This window comes from Protopterus annectens, chromosome 4.part0, assembly GCF_019279795.1.
Source record: "Protopterus annectens isolate FY-2018-M chromosome 4.part0, PAN1.0, whole genome shotgun sequence".
NCBI classification, from domain to species: domain Eukaryota; kingdom Metazoa; phylum Chordata; order Ceratodontiformes; family Protopteridae; genus Protopterus; species Protopterus annectens.
The window spans coordinates 1,629,943,542-1,629,959,261 of record NC_056733.1 but is presented as its reverse complement, the minus strand read 5'-3'; the positions used below and the strand labels follow the sequence as shown (position 1 = coordinate 1,629,959,261).

The window sequence follows — 15,720 nt, the reverse complement described above, 5'->3', positions numbered from 1 at the left end:
GTAAGCAAATGACTCTTTGTAAGTCTTGTGTCAGCTTGTTTTTGTTGTCCGCTTGTATCAGGCAGTCGTCCAGGTATGGATAAATTTGGATTCCCTGAAGCCTGCAGTGAATGATTACTGATGCCAGGCATTTCGTGAACACTCTGGGCGCAGTAGATAAGCCAAAGGGCAATGCTGAGAATTGATAATGCTCTGATCCTGCAAGAAATCTGAGGTATCTTCTGCAATTTGGTCGTATGGGGACGTGCAGGTATGCCTCCTTGAGATCTAGAGTTACCAGCCAGTACTCCTTGCCCAGCATGGGAAGAAGTTGCTGTAGGGTCAGCATTTTGAATTTTGGAACAATGATGAATGTGTTTAAAGCGGACAGGTCGAGAATAGGCCTCCAATTTTTCTCTTTTCTTGGTACCAGGAAGAGTCTGGAGTAAAATCCCTTGCCTTGTTCTATAGGTGGCACCCTTTCCACAGCTCTCATCTTTGCTAATTGAGCTATTTGTTTTAGAGCTTCTGTCTTTTGATTTGGTGGTAGGTTTGGCATTCCTCTTTTTCCTGGTAAAGTGTGGAAATGAAACCTGTAGCCTTGGTCTATAGTTTGCAAAATCCACTTGTCTCTTGTGATATAGTGCCAGTTTTTTGAAAATAAGGCTAACTTTCCGCCTAAGGGTGCTGCTATTTGTTCCCTGGTAGGCGGTGTCAGAGCCAAGTCACTGTGATTGTCCTGTTGCAGTGGTAGTGGTTGTCTGTGCCTCGCTGGTTGTTGCCTTGCCACTGGCGTCCCCTGTAGGCACCTCCTCTGGATTGATTTCCGCCTCTTGAACGCCTATTCCTGCCTCTCTGAGTTTTAGAGGAGTCTGGAAAGGACCAATTTTTGGAAGGCCAGTTCCTGCTAAACCTTGGAGGCTGAACCTGTAAGAAATCTTTCACTGTTTGCACAGATTTTGCCTTCTCTTCCATTTTCTTCAGTACCTGTTGGGCAGGAGAACCAAATAAACTGACCTTATCCATAGGAGCATCTAATAGCTTTGCTTTAACATGATCCGGCAAGACCTGTTCTTTCAACCATGCATGCCTTCTTATAACTGTGCCAGTCATGGCTGATCTAAATGAAGCCTCCAGTGCATCACAGCCACATTTTAAGGAATGGTTACTAACCTGCTGAATGTTATTCACCATTTCTAGAACATATTTCTTATATAAAGAATCATCAGAGGACAGTTTCTTAGTTAACTGATCAAGCATAAACTCTTGGTATTGGATCATATGGAACTGACAGTTCAATGCTCTAGCTGAGAGAGTAGCAGAGGTGTATACTTTTTTACCCCATCTCTCTAAGGACCTGGATTCCCTTTCAGAAGGGAGAGGGTTTTTCGCTGAGGTCGAAGCTACTGCCTTAGGCCCCTGGGAGATAGTCTCAGGATCTGCGAAAGGAGCCTTGTATAAATGGTGATGAGTGTCCGGGACTCTGTAGAACCTATCGGGCTTAGCAGGGGCTGGAGGTAAGGTATCAGGAGCAGTGCAAGCATCATTAAATGCATCATCCACAACAGGAAGAACTGGAGGTATAGCTAAAGGCCTATGTTGTGGTAAGTGTAAAAAGGTCCTAAGCCTTTTTCTTGAATCTGAGAAATCTTGTCCCTGCCATTGGAATTGCTCTCTCATGGCATGTAAAGTTTCCCCAAATGAAAATTCCTCTGGTGGAGAGGCAGAAGGAATCGATTCTTCAGCATCGGAATCTTCATAAGTAGAAAAAGGAGCCTCTGGATGGTCTGTATTGTCTGTATCATCAGAAGAGTCAGAGGACACTGGCTCAGGGGGCTCTACTCTAGGTCTCTTTTCTGGAGGCTGAGAGGCCCTGTCTGGGTGAGATTGGGATCCCCTTATTAAAGAGATGAGATCCTCTGCCAGAGTAAGCATTTGGGAACAGGAACTGGGCCTGTGAGAGGGGGGCTTAACAGGCACAGACTTAGAAGCTTTGGCTGCTTTAGCCCTGGCAAAGGCCTTTACAGACATGGCTGCAGGAGGCCTAGCAGCACCACGTGCTGGGGTAGAAACATCCAAAGGGATGGTGTCCGATAATTCTTGTGAAACCACAGTAGTAGGTAAAACTTCAGAGGCCGATTCAACTAGGGTAGAAGGGGCCTCGGTAGTAGTCAAGGATTCGGCTGAAGATTGAACCGTTTGCTCGGTTTTGGCCGAAACAGAGACACTCACGGTTTGCTTAACCGTGGTTTCGGCCGAAACCGCGGACCGCGAGTGTCGGTCCTTTTCTTGCGTTCTTAACAATTTGAGTAGTCGGAGGTCCGGCGGCATTATGTATGCAAAATCTGAGCCGAAAAACTGTTCAGCAAACTCCGACCGCGCCTAAGCGTTGTCGCCGGTTGAAGGAAGCACAGGCTAAACAAGCTGCTACGTCGTGGTCTGGGCCTAAACAAGGTAAGCAGTAAGAGTGGAAATCTTTATGAGGTATTTGTTTCCCACAAGTTAAACAGTTATTCACTTTTTCTGACATCGGCTGAGGCAAGAAAGAGTCCCCAACGGGGTACTTAGCTTTTTAGAAGTCTTCGAAGTAGTATTCGGTGGTAGTAATCTCTGGATCTGACCGACCGGCACTTGCGAACAGCTTCTGCTTCGGGCGCCACGCGGCAAGAAAGACGGGTGAAAATGGCGTCGGCTGATGCCTTTATACCCGAAGAACTGCAGCTATCACGTCGGGTGAAGTGCGACACCAGCCGAGGCCAGACCCAGACTTTGGAATCCGGCCGACCGAAGGGCTGCCTGACGACAGGACAACCCGTTTGTAAGGACTGCAGATGCATCCTTGAAGGACATCAAGCCTTCAAACATTCATCTTGCACTCTCCCCAAAGCTATCATTGTAGTTGCTTGAGGTCATGTTTCTGTTAACCAAAAGCATGGACATGGCAATTCAAAGCTCTATGTACCAGTGTTATTAACTACTGACTTTTTTCTCCAAACCAGACAGGCAATTTGCTTTTCCTGGTCAACAGACTCCAAAGGACACTATATGTGTCTGCTATAGTATTTTTGCACAAAATTTGAGGGTTTTACACCTCAGAAAATTTTTTTGGGGGGGGGTGAGAACTTGGCTCTATGAAGTAGCTTCAAAGATAAATAACTTATCAAACTGTTCATTATCCAAAACTTTCACTTCTCAATTGTATGTTTCTAGACAGGAAATAAATACAATGTTAATTTCACAGAACATTTTCTTCGAAGTCAAGAAAAGGATACTGTAAAATAAGCCAATTTTTTGGCAGGGCAAACCAGGAAACTCCAATAGAAACAAAAAAGAAGTTAGGTACCTACCATGACGTTCCATGTTAGTTGTCTTCATCTCGCCTTCCTTCTTGCTGTTTGGGTTCGGAGCCGATCCTCGGCTCCGACTCTGCCATCTTCTATAGCTCGAGAGCTGTTTACTGGCTCGAGGCTACCCCTTATCCCAGAATGCCCAGCGTCAGTTACCCAGATCTCGTTTGTGATAGCGCACACTAGACATAAGTAACCAGTTACCTAAAAACTGGTTGTCCAATACACCTAAACAAGGAAAGAGTCATAAATTACCTGGCATGTGAAGTAATAAAAGATACTCAGCCAATGAAAACAAAAAAAGGAACTCCTCTCAATCCTCTAGGAAGGGGGGAAGGAGGGAGGGACGCAAGAAGGAAGGCGAGATGAAGACAACTAACATGGAACATTATAGTAGGTACATAACTTCTTTATGTTAAGTTGTCCATCTCGCCTTCATTCTTCCAGTTATGGACAGCGTCCCTAGCACCTAAAATCCTGGGTGGCTCATTGGAACGGACTCTTCAGAACAGGAGAGCCAAAGGAAGCTCTGCTCTGGGAGACCATATCCACCTTGTAATGAGAGATAAAAGTGTGAGGGTTTCCCCAAGTGGCAGCTGCACAGATCTACGGCAACCTAGACTGAAAGGCTACAGAGGTGGCTAATGCTCTAGTAGAATGACCTTTTGGTTTAGCTGGTAGCTCTTTATTTCGTAACTAACAAATGAAGGCAACAGTATCAGATAACCATCTGGATAAGGTCACCTTAGAAACTGGAAGGCCTTGTTTGCTGAAAGCATAAGAAAGAAATAATTGGTCTGACTTTCTTAGTTCCTTAGTTCTATGGAGGTAAAATGCAATTGTCTGTGCACATCCAATTGGTGGAGCTTGTATTCTGCCTTGTTGCTGTGATTGGGAAAGAAAACTGGGAGATCTATGGATTGATTTAAATTGTTCTCTGAGCAGACTTTAGGAATAAAGGATGGATTGGTCCTCAGAGAAACTCTGTCCTTGTGAAACACCAGGTAAGGAGGACGAACACACAGTGCTTGAAGTTCTGAGACACGTCTAGCTGAAGTGATAGCAATCAGAAAAAGTGTCTTCCAGGAAAGAAATTTTAAGGAACATGATGCTGCCAGTTCAAAGGGAGGCAAAATTAAGGAAGCTAAAACTAAATTGAGATCCCAAGGAGGTGGAGTATCTCTAACTGGGGGTCTAAGAAGAGATGTTCCTCTCATAAAGGCCTTGCAGAGCTTATGAGACATTATGCTAGAATTAAACATACCAATATGAAAATTAGAAGTGGCAACTAGCTTTACTCTAATGGTAGTGGAAGCCGCACCAGACTGAAAGAGCTGTGCTAGAAATTCAAGAATTTCATGGACAGGGGCCGAGAAAGGATCCAAATTTCTAGATTATGCCCAGTAAGAAAACAGTTTCCATTTACTAACATACATTTTTCCTCGTAGTAGACTTATGTGAGGAAACATCATCACGGACTGCTGGGGAGATGCTGGAAAGCCTGGCTAAGGTTGGAAGTGGAGTAACCAAGCTGTGAGCTGGAGAGTTTGAAGGGATTGGTGCAACCCGCCTGATTGATGAATCAGATCTGGAACCGGGTCCAGAATCCACGGTTGATCCAGAAGGTGGAGGTGCAGGAACAGGAACCATATCTGTAGAGGCCAATATGGGGCAATGAGGATCATTTTGCAACCCAACAATTTTGCTTTCTGTACGAGTCTTGGTATTACGGGAAAAGGGGGAAAAGCGTAAAGGAGTCCGAGGCCAATCGTGGACTAGAGCATCGCTGGGTATATGACCTGGAAGAGGAAGTAGGGAGAAGAAGCTGCTGCATTTGTTGTTGAGAGGAGTGGCAAATAGGACGCAGCAAGGCTGTCCTCATTTGCGGAAGACAAGATTCGCAACTTCCTGATTCAGAGACCACTCATGAGGCATGAGTATAGCTCTGCTAAGCCTGTCCGCTGTGACATTGGATTTCCCAGGGATGTGCGTTGCTGTCAGAAAAAGTTGGGAGGAAATCGCCCATTGCCACAGTCTGAGTGCTTCTCGACACAAGAGGTAAGACCTGGTCCCGCCCTGTTTGTTGATGTACCACTCCAGTGACATGTTGTCTGCTTGGATTGCAATGGTCCCGGGAGGAAGAGAGTCTTGAAGGGCTTGCAACGCTAGAAGCACCGCTCTCATTTCTAGGACATTGATATGCAGATGGTACTCATGAGGTTGCAAAGTGCCTTGGACTGTCCTGCCTAGATAATGCCCCCCCCCCCACCCTATCAGGGAGGCGTCCGTGGTCACTGTGGCTACCGGAGGGGGTTGTATGAAAGGGTCTGCCCTGAAATACTAGTGGGGAGACCATCCACCAAGAAAAGTGCCTTTTGCATGTTTCTGTGATCAGGATCATGTGAGACATGGGTAGCTCCTGGAAAGACCACTGCATGAAAAGAAGCCACTGAAGGATTCTCATGTGGAAACGCGCTAATGGGACAAGAAGAATGGCAGCTGCCATGGAGCCTAGAGCTTGGAGGACATATCTGACTTGAATCCTTTTGCTCTGCATTAGAATTAACACTTATTGATAAATAGTGGAAACTCTTTCCTGTGGTAATCATGCAAACATTTCTTGTGTGTTTAATTCTGCTCCTATGTATGTGATAGACTGACAGGGCAACAAGGCAGAATTTTCAAAATTTACTGTAATGCCTAGTTCAGTGCATGATGTGACTGTATAATCCCGTGCCTCTAAGAGTTGATGCCTGGTGGTAGCAGTCAGGAGCCAGTCATTTAGGTATGGAAACACCTGGAATCCTTGACACCTCAGGTGAGCCGTGACTACTGCCATACACTTGAACACCCTGGGGGCTGAGGTGAGACCAAAGGGCAGAGCTCTGAACTGGTAATGACTGGCCCCTACCCAGAAGCGAAGAAATCTCCTGGAGCGTCTGTCCATCTTGATATGGTAGTACGTGTCCTGAAGGTCTATCGAGCACATCCAATTGTCCTGACCCAGGAAAGGGAAAATGGACTGCAGTGTCACCATCCAGAACTTCTTTTTGTACAGATTTAGAACTTCTTTTTGTACAGATTTGTTCAATCTGCTGAGATCCAGTATTGGTCTCCAGTCCCCTGTCTTTTTTGGTACTAAAAAGAATCTTGAGTAAGTTTCGGATCCTAGTTGGTCTGCAGGGACTTCTTGAATGGCTCTTTTTTCTAGCAGTCTTGAAACTTCTGTGACTGCTTGATCCCTTAGACTGGGTGGGACAACTGGGATGAGCTTTTTTGATTTTATGGGGGATTGATGGAAGGGAATTTTGTAACCTCCGGATATAATGGATAGTACCCATCTGCCTCTTGTTATATTTTGCCAGGTTTTTGGGTACAGCCAAAGTCTTCCCCCGACTGCCTCCAGAGGTGAGCAGTCGGGCAACCCTTCAGGGATGCTGGAAGGGCTTGGCAGAGAAGGTTTCTCTGTCACCCTGGTTTTGCGGTCCCCCTGTGCCACGAGGGCGGCGTCTGTTACTGCTTCCCTCTCTGCCCCTGGGGGGGGAAAAAAAATCACCACACGTGTGTTAGGCAAGGGTCCCTGGGATTTTTGGAACCACATCTTTCTGCTCTTCTGACCCTTGGCATAAGGTCTGGAAGGGGTGGAAAAACAGACTCCCACAGCAGAGAGTCTTGCCTTCCTGCTCACACCTGGTCAATGTGTCTTTCACCTGAGGCCCAAAGAGAAAGGAGCCATCGAAGGGAGTTATTGGTGAAGGACGCTCGAAAGGGTTCCACAAACTGACACAGCCGCATCCAAACATGTCTCCTGAGAGCCACACCTGTCCCTGCGGCTCTGCTCGCTCCATCGGCTGCATAGGAAATCAGCCTTATGGAGGAGTTGACTATGGAATTAAGAGTCGCAAGCTGAGAAGCTAATTTGGCTGGTACTCCCCTCAGCTGTAGGATCTTGAAGGGTATCTCCAAGCTCTTTCAGGAGATCCCTTTGAAGACGTCTAAAATGGCATAGATAGTTCAGGGACCTCATTGAAAAGGTGGCTGAAGCAAACATTCGCTTTGCATATCTGTCCATCGTCCGAGACTCTGTTTGGAGGATGAACAGATGAAGAGGTTTCTGCTAACTCTTTCTTGGTGGCTGCTGCAACCACCATGGCATCAACGGGCACACCTTTGGAGAGGAATTGTTTGTCCTGGGGGGGCTGTAATAAATTTGTTTGATCTCCTCGAAGTAGATTCCACAGAATCTGGAGCTGACCAAGCCTTTCAAGCCACTACAGACATGAGTGGATTGAAAGGAGGAGATACCCAGGAGGTGGAAAGTCGGGAACCGAATGCGTCCAGGTATACAGACTCGTCCTCGGTATGGGCTAGGGAAGTCCAGTCCCTCCTCTAAGCATTTAAAGGATGTCTGAAAAGGAAACATCTTCAGAGGGGGGACCTTTGGGACCCTTCCGATTCATCCATGTCTGTATCTGAGGTGACAGACTCAGAGAAGTCTATGTGCTTCCTCTTGCACTTCTTCCGGGGAGGCTCTTCCGAGTGATCAGGGGAGGCTTCGGAAGAAGAGGGATCACCCAATGGGGTGTCCTGGGGCATAGGTTCCCTACGCTTGGGGTCTGGAGGAGGAGTAGAGGTTGGAACAGACACCACAGGGGGAGGAGCCGATACAGCTGGCAGTAGAGCTGTTTCGGGGGATAGCACACTCCGCATGACCTCAAAGGCGTCCCGACCTCTAGGCAGAGAAAGCTCCAGCTACGAAGAAACAGGAGTCCTCCGCATCAAGGGTGACGGCTCCGAGGCCGATGCTGGAGCAGAGCTCACCTGCACCGAAGCTCCGAGGGGGAGAATGGGATTGGACAAGGGTCCGATGCCACTCCCCCCCCCCCCCCCTAGAACGGACGAGAGAGCCCAGGCGCCCAGCTCCCTCGATAGAAAGTACAATCAAGGTAATCGGAGCAGACGTTGGAACCGGAGAGATGATGATCGGCGCCGACGGTTCTACTATCTGCGGATCCATGTTCTCCGGCTCCGAGCTAAATGTAGTCGGAGGAGGAACGGAAATAGAGGTGGTTGGAACAGATACCTATTGAGGTGGGCTGGACAGTAATTTTGCCAGTGCCTGTGACTTAAGTAACCTACGTACTACTCTCTCCACATCATGATCTAATAATCTAGAGGATCGAGAGGAGTGGGAAGAATGATGGATACGTTCACTCTGTAACAAGGGTGACGGAGGTGCCGAGTGGATGGACTCCAAGGACGGAGACCTCAGTCTCTTATGGCTCCGAGACTGCTCCGAAATAGCAGATGGAGCCGATGGAGGAGTTGCCTTGTTGGTGCCAGCAGACACCGACATACTTGGGTTGGTCAAGTAAAGGAGTCTGCTCCAAAGGTGGAGCCGACGGCTTGATAGACTTAGGGGATTTCGCTGGCTGAGTACTTTTAGCCGGAGAATCCTGAGGCTTCAATAATCCCGAAGGATTGATTTGTTTTTGAGTTCCTGCAGGACCCTTGGACTAAAAGCGTGACATAGAACAGGAGTCCTGCAGGTGAACAGCGCCCAAACAATATACACAACTAGTGTGTCCATCTGTCAGACATTTTCTGACAGCACGAGTCACACTTTTTGAAGCCAGATACCTTGGTATCTTTAGACATTTTCCTAACAACCACAACAACAATAAGAAAATGCTATACTACAAAACTAAGAAATTTTTTTTTTTTTTTTTACAGTTAAGGAACAGAAAGGAGAGCCTCTAATTTAAACGGCTGTCCTAAGGGGGGGGGGGGGGACTCTCTAATTTAAACGAGTTCAGGGGAAACAGAAGGCCTGCGAGTTATGGAGCGACGTCCAACAAAGCTACGACACACAAGAAAGCGATAAGGGATAAAGTAATATATCTAGACAAAAACTTGATAAAAAAAGTACAGTTGTGTACCTACCATAAATGCAGATGTTCTAGTGTATTCACTGTTGCAGTCATTACTAATGGGTTATCCTGCTGGCAGGCTACCCGCAGTCGGCCCGAGTTCCAAAGTCTAGGTCCGGCGTTGGTTGCTGTCGCCTCCTCCCGGACGTCAGTGTGCCAGGGGTATAAAAGATGGAGCCGATGCCATTTTCTTCAGTTTTTGTTGCCCCAGATGTCAGGTGCCCCTAAAATGGTAGGCTCACAAATGCCAAAAAGCATGCATAACCAAAAAAAACTTTTCCTTCATCTACAAGCAAATACACCACATAGGTTGTATAGAATAGAGAAGTACAGATAAGTCCCAGCAAGGAAAAGGGGAATGGAGGGAGGGTAACCTGGACTGCAACAGTGAATACATTCAAACATCTACATTTATGGTAGGTATACAACTGTACTATGTTCATAGTGTTTCATTGTTGCAGTCATTACAATTGGGTTGAATCCCAAAGCTATGGTTGGGAGGCTGGAGCTAAATAGGATTTGGAGAGGCTATCAGGCCCTGCAGAACTGCAGTGGCAAAGCCTGCCCTAGATTTAGGATAGAGAGGTAAGTGATCGTGCTTTGTAAAAGTATGCACTGAACTCCAAGTTGCAGCCTCTAAGATGTCTTTGGTTGGTATTCCTCTGAGGAAACCTGCTGAAGTGGCTGCTGCTCTGGTGGAATGTGGCCTGATGCCCTTAGGCACTTATTTGCCATGCTGTGAATAGCAGAAACGAATGCAGTGGCCTATCCACTTGGAAATAGTCTGCTTTGAGATGGGCTTTCCTTGTGATCCTGCAGCATATGCTACTAGAAGCTGTTCAGTCTTTCTGAAAGTTTTGGTTCTGTCCAAGTAGAAGCGTAGCTGTCTGTGAATGTTCAAAGAATGCAGAAGTCTCTCACCCTTATTCTGTGGGTTCGGGTAAAAGATAGGCAAGTGAATTGTTTGGTTAAGGGCCACACTAGTCACTACCTTAGGCATAAATGTGGAGTTTGTCCTCAGAGAAACCCTGTCAGGATGGAAAATGATGAAAGGTTCCACAGCCATTGAGTGCCTGTAACTCTGAGACTCGTTTAGCGGAGGTTATTGCTAGAAGCAGAGTTGTTTTCCAGGATAAGAATTTTATATCAGCTGCAGAGGCTGGCTCAAAGGGAGGCAGTGCATGTTTGTCCAAGACATAGTTGAGGTCCCATGCAGGTATTGGTGCTCTCCTTGGGGGTCTTATGTTTTTGGCTCCTCTGAGGTACTGCCTTAGTAATGGATGAGAAAACATAGGTGGGTCTGTATTGTAGTGAGCTGAAATGGCAGAGGCATGAGTTTTAAAGGATGAAAAGGAAAGGCCTTTATCCAGCATCTCAGTTAAGTATTGCAAAATCTGAGGAATATTTGGAACATTCGTGTCAATACCTTGTGCCTGGTTCCAAGCACAGAATCTCTTCCATTTTTCTGCGTAAGATTTTCTGGTGCTAGGCCTCCTGGCCTCGAAGATAACATCCATAACAGTTTTAGAAAGAAGTGTGTCTTGACTGACTACATTATCCGCCATGCTGCCAGGTTTAGGGTCCTGAGTTGGCTGTGCAGTATCTGTCGTGTTGAGTCAATAAATGAGGAATTTGAGGTAGTGTCCAAGCTGGGCATTGGGACAAGCTCTTTAGGACTGGGTACCAGTGCTGGTGGGGCCAGTCTGGGGCAATCAGAATCATTTTTGGCTTCTCTTGTCTGACCTTGAGGAGTACTTTGGGGAGGACAGGCAGAGGAGGAAAGGCATATACTGTTAGGGTTTTCCAGCTGAAATATAGAGCATCCAATTTCCATGCTTGCTTGTGATAAGTCCTTGTGCAGAATCTTTGTAGTTGGCAATTGTGAGGGGAGGCAAATAAGTCTATGTCCGGGCACCCCCAGTTCCTTGTTATCATGCTGAAGACTTGTGGATCCAATTTCCACTCGTGGGGATCCATTAGGTTTCTGCTTAGTTCGTCTGCCAGACTATTTATCCTTCCTGGCAGGAATTGTGCTTGCAGATGTACTTGGTAAGTCAATGCTGTGTCCCACAAGTTCATGGCTAGTCTGCAGAGGGGGTAGGAATGTGTGCCCCCTTGCTTGTTTATGTACCACGACTGTGGTATTGTCCATCTTTATCAGTAGTTGTCCTGGATGAAGTAGATCCTTGAAGGCTGTCAGGGCATTTTGAGCTGCTAGCATCTCTTTTTGATTGATATGTAGATGCATTTGACTTGCGGACCATGTGCCCTGAATACATCTTTCTGCCATATGTGCCCCCAGGCATAATCTGATGCATCTGTTGTCAATGTCTGCCTGGCTGTGGGTAAGGTGAATGGCTGTCCTGTGTTGTGGTGACAGGCTTTTGCCCACCATCGAAACTCCTGTTGCAGGCACGGAATGAGGGTAATTATTGTTTCCAGGCTGTGGCAATGAGTCCAAACACTTTAGATACCACTGAAGTTTCCTCATATGCAGTCTTGCATATGGAATTAGCAGAATGCAGGATGCCATGAAGCCCAAAGCCTGCAACATTTTTCTTGCAGATAACTGGGTCTTTGTTGCCAACATTTTGAAATAGTCAGTTGTCTGTTTGTCTGGCGTGAGATAAGCCATCTGGGCAGTTGTATTTAAGCTTGCACCCAGGAATATTATCTCTTGAGAGGGTACGAGTTTTGATTTCTTTTCGTTTACTGTGTACCCTAGGCCTGTTAGTAATGTTTTTACAAACGCCAGATGCTGTAGTAGTGTGTCCTTGTTCTCTGCTTGAATAAGGCAGTTGTCCAAGTAAGGACATATTTGAATTCCTCTTTGTCTGCAAAAAGCAATTACTGGTGCCAGGCACTTTGTGAAGACCCTGGGCGCAGTAGATAAGCCAAAGGGCAGTGCAGAGAATTGGTAATGCATTGAGCCAGCTATAAATCTGAGGTATCTTCTGCATGATTGTCTCGACTGGGACATGCAGGTATGCCTCTTTCAGGTCTAAAGTCACAAGCCAAGCCTTCTTGCCCAGCATGGTCAGAAGCTGCTGCAGAGTTAACATTTTGAATTTTGGAATGTCCAGGAATGTGTTCAGGATAGACAGGTCCAGTATTGGTCTCCAGGTTTTGTCCTTTCTGGGCACCAAGAATAGCCTTGAGTAAAATCCTTGTCACTAATCTTGCTGTGGTACTTGCTGAATGGCCCTAATGTCCATGAGGGCTGAAACTTGTTTTTGTGCCTCTGCCCATTGATTTCGTGGCAGGTCTGGCATACCGTTTGGCCTTGGCAGGGTATGAAAATGGAACCTGTAGCCCTGGGATACGATATTTAAGACCAATTTGTCTTGAGTGATCATGTGCCAATTTTGAGCAAAAACTGCCTGTTTCCCCCCCAGGGGAGCTGATAGAAGATAAGTGCTTGGTGCTGGCAGGGGAAAGTCATTGAGACTGTTTCCTGTATGGCTGTTGATTTTTCTTTTCCGCTTTTGGAGGTTGAAGCACCCCATTGTTTAGGAATATATGAGCCTTGGGGCTGTGATCTGCCTCTGGGGCATCTGTATCTACCTCTTTGTGGCCTGACACTGGAAAGGAGCAATTCTTTGCTGGCCAGTTCCTGCTAAATCTGGGAGGTTGTACCTGTAAAAAAAACCTTGACTGTTTGCATAGATTTAGCTTTGCCCTCCATTTTCTTCAAAACCTGTTCTGCTTTAACGCCAAACAAGTATCATGTTGTAATGGAGCATCTAATAATTTTGCTTTAACATGATCGAGCAGATTCTGTTCTTTTAACCAAGCATGTCTCCTAATGACAAAACCTGCAACAGCAGCCCTGTAAGAGGCCTCTAGAGAATCAAAACCACATTGCAAAGTATGCTTTCCTACTTGTTCAGCAGCATGCAATAAATCCTGCATTTCTTTGTTTTCTGCACATTCTGAATTTGTCAACATTTTTTGTTTAAGCAGTGACATTAGATATTCCTGATATTTAAGCATATGAAATTGACAATTTAAAGCTCTTACAGCCAAGGTAGCAGAAGTATAAATATTTTTCCCCCATCTGTCCAGAGCCCTTGAAATCCCTATCAGAGGGTATAGGGTTTTTTGCAGTGAACGCCTTGACCCCTATGGGACCCTGAGAGATAGTTTCTGGGTCTGCAGCAGGGTTTTTATAAAGAAATTTATGTGAATCAGGAACCCTGTAGTAGCTGTCTGGCTTAACAGGAGCTGGAGGCAAAGAGTCAGGAGAGAGTCCGGACTCTGAAAATACATCTACAATGTCTAAAACAGGAGGAATAGCAAGGGGCCTGTGCTGAGGTAATAAAAGGAAGTCTCCAAGCCTTTTCTTGGATTCTGAGTAATCGTGGCTCTCTCAGTGGAAATGCTCCCTCATAGTATACAGTGTTTCCCCAAAAGAATAATCCTCAGGAGGAGAGGCTGAAGGAATAGATTCTTCAGCAACAAAATCCTCATAGGGAGGAAGAGAAAATTCCTGGTCAGAAGAGGAATCAGAGGAAATGGAAACAATCTGAAGATGCATATTCTATCTCTTGCCTAGGCCTCATCAGGTGGGGGATGGGAACCCCTGATCAAAGTAATGTCTTTGGCCATTTTAAGCATCTGTTTCTTAGGCATGGAGGCCTGTCCAAGAGAATGCTGTACTTGTTTGTCTTCAGAGCTGCTTTAGTCTTTGCCTTTGAAGCTGAAGTTGGTTTTACATACAACTGTGTAGGCCTGAAAACACCCTCAGAAGCCGATGCTTGCTCAGCGGCTCCGGACCCATCTAAGGGAATAGTATCAGAGTGTCCAATACCTTGTGGCCTGTGGCTCTGAGGTAGCGGGCGTCATGGGCTGCGAAAGCGCCTCACTGAGAACCGGCGACAGGCCTAGCAGAAGCCTCGTCGGTTTTGGACCTCGGATGCCTGTCCTTTTCTTTGCGCTTTTTATAAACTCCGGTAGTCGGTTGCTCCGACGGCATTATATAGTTAAATCTTCTGCCAAAATAATGAAATGCAAAATCGTACCGACGCTTAACAGTGCGTTGGTTAAATCTAGCAAAAAACAGACAACTAGCAACGTCGTGGTCAGGGCCTAGGCAAGGAATACAGTAAGAATGAAAAGCCTTATGAGGTATTTGCTTCCCATAAGAAATACAATTAACTTTTTCTGACATCGGTCTGGAGCACGAAAAAAGTTTCCCCAACGGGGTACTTAGCTTTAATGAAGACTTCGGATCTGAAATTCGAATCAGAAAATCTCAGGAGTCAGCCGACCGGCACTTGCAAACTGCTTCTGTTTCGGGTACCTCGCGGCAACAAAGACTGAAGAAAATGGTGTCTGCTGCATCTTTTATACCCCTGGCGCACTGACGTCAGGGAGGAGGTGACAGCAACCAACGCCGGACCTAGACTTTGGAACTCGGGCTGACTGCGGGTGGGCTGCCAGCAGGATAACCCAATTGTAATGACTGCAACAGTGAAACACTATGAACATCTTGACAAATTTTTAAGAATAAAAAACAATTATAATAACAGAAAAAACTACACTAAGCCTGAGCCAGTAACGAAGCAACCTCGCAGCTGAAGCGGCAAACGAGATCTGGGTAGCTGACGCTGGGCATTCTGGGATAAGAGGTAGCTTCGAGCCAGTAAACAGCTCCCGAGCTATAGAAGATGGCTGAATCGGAGCAGAGGATGAGATCCGAACCCAAACAGCAAGAATGAAGACGAGATGGACAACGTAACATGTTAGCAATTTGATGTTTTGGTTTTGGACTAGTTACAAAGACATACACCTGGAGTGTTTCTCCCCAGGACTCCGCTGAAAACTGTCTTTATTCCAAGTTGGACTTTCCCTGGTAAACCAATGTTAAATAGCTTGGATTAACAATACTATGAGATGAGCTGTCAGAAACTGAAAAATTAAATATTACATGGCAGTACTCAATTACACAAAGTAGGTCACAAACCCAGATTCACCCAAAAATTTAAATTTCTCCAATATGAAGTGATCCTAAACATAGGAGTAACATTTGCACAAGAAAACAATATGGTGTATACAGGTATGGATCACACAAGTGATATAGATACATACCCAAGGATCTGCATTCAAAAAATTTTTTGTCAAAAATGGATATTAAATTCCAGAAGTGCAGTGCTACTTAGACTGCACTGTGTGACAACTATGAGACATTCTATGTAGGTAGAATGTCTCAAACTATCACAATGTAAAAATATATGCACACCATCAAAAGCAAACAAAGCGAATGCACTTTTCACAAATCCACTGCCCGACAACGGCTTAGAGCTGCATCTGTTTATACTCGACAGCACTGAAAAAAAAAATTTACAAAGAAGATATCTTGAAGCATTGTTTAGTATCACAATTATGCTGGCAACAGCATTTACATGCCGCAGACAGCTCAGGGTTAAAGGCTTTGGTTAACATTAAAAGTGTATTGAAATGGA

General features: G+C 45.9%; 1 protein-coding gene across 1 annotated transcript in view; it reads right to left on the bottom strand.

Moving 5' to 3' along the window:
• G3BP1 (G3BP stress granule assembly factor 1) overlaps positions 1 to 15,720 on the bottom strand; it is a gene marked incomplete in the record, with an annotated part of 1,274,318 nt that overhangs the window by 273,761 nt on the left and 984,837 nt on the right.